Source organism: Myotis brandtii, unplaced genomic scaffold (genome assembly GCF_000412655.1).
Source record: "Myotis brandtii unplaced genomic scaffold, ASM41265v1 scaffold12015, whole genome shotgun sequence".
NCBI classification, from domain to species: domain Eukaryota; kingdom Metazoa; phylum Chordata; class Mammalia; order Chiroptera; family Vespertilionidae; genus Myotis; species Myotis brandtii.
In genome coordinates, this window is record NW_005354181.1 from 3,971 (window position 1) to 9,275 (window position 5,305).

General features: G+C 43.7%; 1 pseudogene; it reads left to right on the forward strand.

The window, feature by feature from the left end:
* Window positions 1-3,055: 3,055 nt before the first annotated feature.
* On the forward strand, window positions 3,056-3,643 carry LOC102244569 (annotated as a pseudogene).
* The last annotated feature ends 1,662 nt before the right edge of the window (window positions 3,644-5,305 follow it).

The window sequence follows — 5,305 nt, forward strand, 5'->3', positions numbered from 1 at the left end:
GTGATTATAATGAATCAGGGACATAGAAAGGGAATGGACTGACTATTCTTGGGGGGGAAAGGGGAGTGGGAGATGTGGGAAGAGACTGGACAAAAATCGTGCACCTATGGATGAGGACAGTGGGTGGGGAGTGAGGGCAGAGGGTGGGGAGGGAACTGGGAGGAGGGGAGTTATGGGGGGAAAAAGAGGAACAAATGTAATAATCTGAACAATAAAGATTTAATTTAAAAAATTCTCTCTTTGTCTTTAACCTTTTGCATTTTAATTATGATGTGTCTTGGTGTGGACATCTTTGGCTTCATCTTATTCTATTTTCTAAACCAGGTTAGGGAAGTTTTCTGTCATTATTTTTTCAAATAGGTTTTCAATTTCTTGCGCTCTCTCTTCTCCTTCAAACACCCTGATAGTGTGAATGTTGGAATGCTTGAGTTGTCCCAGAGGCTTCGTACACTATCCTCATTTTTTTGGATTGTTGAGTCTCTGTAAATTACCCTTCATTTCAGTTAGTGTATCCTTCATTTCTGATTTGTTCTTTTTTATGCTTTTGAAGTTCTCATGAAGTTAATTGAGCATTCTTATAACCAGTGTTTCGAACTCTGCATCTAGTAGATTACTTGTCTCCTTTTTGTTTAGTTATTTTTCTGAAGTTTTGTTCTGTTCTTTTATTTGGGACATGTTTCTTTGTCTCCTCATTTTGGCAGCCTCACTGTGTTTGTTTCTATGTATTAGATAGAGCTGCTACATCTCCCAGGCTTGGTAGAGTAGCCTGATGTAGTAGGTGTTCTGTAGAATCCAGTGGCACAGCCTCTCTGATCAACATGTGGGCTGTGTAACCTCCTCTTATAGTTGAGCCTTGATTACTGTTGGCTCATCAATGGGAGGGATTTACCCCCAGGTCAATCAAGCAAGAACTGGCTGTGACCACTGACCAATGACCTCTGACCACTGTGGAGGACCAGCTGTGCAGGGGCTTACTCAACAGAACAGGACTTACTTCATCAGGGCTTTGTGCTCACTGAGTCCACCCCTTGAATGTGTTGTTTGTGAAGGTAGTTGGGTGGTGGTGCTTCAATGTGGCCTCAAGCTGTCCACTGGGTACTCTGGCTCTGGGGCCTCCACCTGTGTTCTGCCCAGAGCCACCTGGCATGAGCTACAAAGTGAACTGCAGATAGCTGCTGAGCTTGGAGGTGCCCAGTTGAGGCCAAGTTGCGAACCAAGGCCGGCTATTGCTAGAGCCAGGCCTGGGGCCACTTAGCAAGAGGTATGGGACACACTGAAGCCAGATGCTACTTGTTTGATAGATTTTTAGGAAGATATGAAGCATGAGCCAAGACAGGCCATTTGCATGGAAAAGTCACTGGAAACAGCTTGGGTGGGATTGAAAGTTGGGTAGAGTGGGGCCTTAGGCAATCACCAGGGGATGGGCAAACAATGTGAGCCAGATTGATGGAGTCTCTGATATGGCATCTGCCTGCCAGCTCTGTGCTGGGAGGTTCAGGGTAGTGGGGGAGGGGGGGTTATCAAAGGAATAATGTCTTCTGCCAGCATTTCTGTGTGGAAGAAAGCTCACACACACACACTGCCAACTATCACCCTGATGCCAGACAATTCAGTTCCTCCCTGTAAGTCTCTGGTGCATTTCAAGCTGCTGCTCCAGTGCTGGAGCTCTAAAGGAGTGAGTCCGAGTAAGTCCACCCACAGGCCCGTTAACAGGAATTGCCTAGGATTCCAGCTGCCCTCCGTCTCCCTCAGTCACAATACCTGCTAGTTTTTACAGCCAGAAGTTATGGGAACTTCTCTTCCAGGTACTACAACCCTGGACTAGAGGGCCCCGGGACCCCTTCCTCTTCATGGGGATCTCTGCAACCAAGATATCCCTCCCAATTTTTATCTGCCACATATGAGTGTAGGACCAGTCTGTTCAGCATCTCAGCCCCTCCTACCAGTCTCTATGTGACTTCTTTTTAAATTCAAGAATCATAGGACTTCCATTCAGCCAGATTTTAGTGGTTCTGAATGATGGTTGTTCTGTAGTTTAGTTGTAATTTTGATGTCAAAAATGAGGACTGCCTTAGCTGGTTTGGCTCAGTGAATAGAGCATTGGCCTATGGACTGAAGGGTTCCGGGTTCAATTCTGGTCAAGGGCACATGCCTGGGTTGTGGACTCAATCCCCAGTTAGGGGTGTGCAGGAGGCAGCCAACTGATGATTCTCTCCCATCATTGATGTTTCTCTCTCTCTCTCTCTCTCTCTCTCTCTCTCTCTCTCTCTCTCCCCCTTCCTCTCCAAAATCAAGAAAAAAAATATTTTAAAAATGAGGATAGTGTAAGGAGTCTTTGGGACAACTTCAAGCATACAAACATTTGCATCATGGGGGTGCCAGAAGGAGAAGAGAGAGAGCAAGGAATTGAAAAAAATAGTAACAGAAACTTCCCTAACCTGATGAAGGAAATAGACATAAAAGTCAAGGAAGCACAGAAAGTCCCAAACAAGATGAACCCAAAGAGGCCTACAACAAGACACATCATAATTAAAATGCAAAAGGTTAAAGACAAAGAGAGAATCTTTTTTAAAAAATATGTTTTTATTAATTTCAGAGATAGGAAGGTTGAGGAAGAGAGAGATAGAAACATCAATGCTAAGAGAGAACCATTAATCAGCTGCCTCCTGCATGCCCCCTTCTGGGGATGGAGCCTGAGTTCCAGGCATGTGTCTTGACTGGGAATCGAACCATGACCTCCTGGTTCATAGTCAATGCTCAACCACTAATCCACACTGGCTGAGCAAAGAGAGAATCATAAAAGCAGTAAGAGAAAAGCAGTTAGTTACCTACCAGGGAGCTCCCATAAAGCTGTCAGCTGATTTCTCCACAGAAACTTTGCAGGCCAGATGGGATTGGCACAAAATATTCAAGATGAAAGCAAGGACCTACAACTAAGATTTCTCTACCCAGCAAAGCTATCACTTAGAACTGAAGGACAGATGAAGAGCTTCCCAGACAAGAAAAGGCAAAAGGAGGCTACAGCCATCGGGTAAGCAGGGTGGGCTTTTGCAAGTGCATCCAGGAGCTATGGAAGAAGCAGCAGTCCTATGTAACATACTTTTTTCTCAGGGTGTGCTGCTGGCAGTACTGTCAGCTCTCTGCACTCCACAGGCCCCCAGCCCCACCCCACTCAGCCTGATAAAACATGCAGGCTGTGATACAAGGCCAAGCAAGTTATGTCATGTGAGTCATGGTGGCCTCAAACACCCAGTTCCTAAGGGTGTGACCACAGCAAGCCTTTCCATCATGGTGGTAACCAGCTAAATTTTTCTCAAAACCTTCAGCCTCCTGCTGAGGAGTGAGCAAGCTGGATGCCACTGTGGGGCTCTAAGAGACCTGGGTTCTTACTGGGTTGGTAAAGATTCCACGTGTACAAATTCTTTGAGGTTATCCTTATTTCATTCCATAAGGCTATCAGAAGGAATCCTGGCACCCAGTGGATCACCACACCAGCCCACTAGCACAGGGAGATGCGAGGGCTGACATCTTCAGGCTGCAAGAGCCCTGCCTTAGAAAGGGCCACAAGTCCCACCACATTATTGGTGGTTCTTGCCATGCAGCTTGGGTGTATAATACTCTCCAGCTCCATTGTTACCTCTAATATAAGTAATGTTTGTAAAAGTCTTAGCTAATAAACAGTTTATGACAGAAAAAAAGCTCAAGGTGTTTATTACCAAACTAGTATTACAAGAAATGTTAAAGGGTCTTCTTAAGATGAAAAAGAAAAAAGAAAAGATAAAAAATATGAAACATAAAATGGCTATAAATACATACCTATCAACAATTACTTTAAATTCAAATGGATTAAATGCTCCAACCAAGACATACAGTGGCTGAATGGATAACAAAACATGACCTCTACATATGCTGTCTACAAGAATCACTTCAGATCAAAAGACACACATGACTGAAAGTAAAGGGATGGAAAATATTTTCCATGAAAATGGAAAAAAAAACCAAATCTGGGGTAGCAATAGTTATATCAGACAAAATAGAGCTTAAAACAAGAGACAAAGAAGGGCCCTGTAATTCCAATTATGGGTATTTGTCTGAAGAAACCCAAAAAACTAAATCGAAAAGACATATGGGTCTATACATTCATTGCAGCATTATTTACAATAGCCAAGAGATAGAAGCAACCTACTAGTAAATGTCCAGCAATACATGAATGGATAAAAAAGAAGTGGTGCATATATACAATGGAATATGACTCAGGCATAAAAAAGAATGAAATCTTGCCATTTGCAACAACGTGATGAACCTCGAGGGTACTGTGCTGAGTGAAATAAGTCAGACAAAGACAAATGCCATATGATTCTACTTACATGTGGAATCTAAAAAACAAAATAAGCAAGCAGAACAGAAACAGACTCATAGATCCAGAGAACATTTTGACAGTTGCTGGATGGGAAAGGATTTGGGGGGCTGGGTGAAAAATATGAAAGGATAAAGAAGTGCAAAAAAGAAAACATGTAATACCCTTTGTAATACTTTAAGCAATAAAACTAAAAAAAAAGAAAAGAAGTGCAAATTTGTAGTTACAAAATAGTCAGAGGGATGTAAGGTTACAGCACAGAGAATATAGTCAATAACTCTATGGTGTCAGATGGGTACTAGATTTATCAGGGTGATCACTTTGAAAATTATATAAATGTCTAATCACTGGGTTGTATGCCTGCAAATATAATATTGTATATCAACTGTAATTGAAAAATGAAAAATTATTTTTTTTAATATAACTCCCCAGCCTGTGTGCCACAAGGACTTTCAGGAAGTCCCAGGCATGGACAGGGTGGGCATTCAGTTAGCATGCATCCCCACAGCTGCACTGTGGCTAAAATATTGAAATCCTTCTGAGTCACTTAGCAAAAACTCACTCCCCTGAGCATACCTCCACCCCAGCTGCTTCAGGCCCTCCGCTGGGACTCCTCACAGTCCAGCAGTAAAGGGTTAATGCTCAGCCCATGGGGGCCCTCCAGGCACAACCTCTGATTCCCTCAGGGACTGTGGAGGGTCAGCCTGTGACCACCCCTTGGCCTGCTCCCCAGCCCTAAGGATTTTCAATAGGACCCACCAGGAACCACCCCATCACTCACTGCCAGTCCACAGGCTCACCACCAATACTGAAGGTTAAATTACATATCTACTAGAGAGATGACACCCCTGGTGGCATCCCTGTGGGCAAGTACCTAGTGTCATCTAAAACCCTGATGCTAGAACTCCCTGGCAGTTGTCCTTACATGGCCACTGGTGAAAGTGGCAA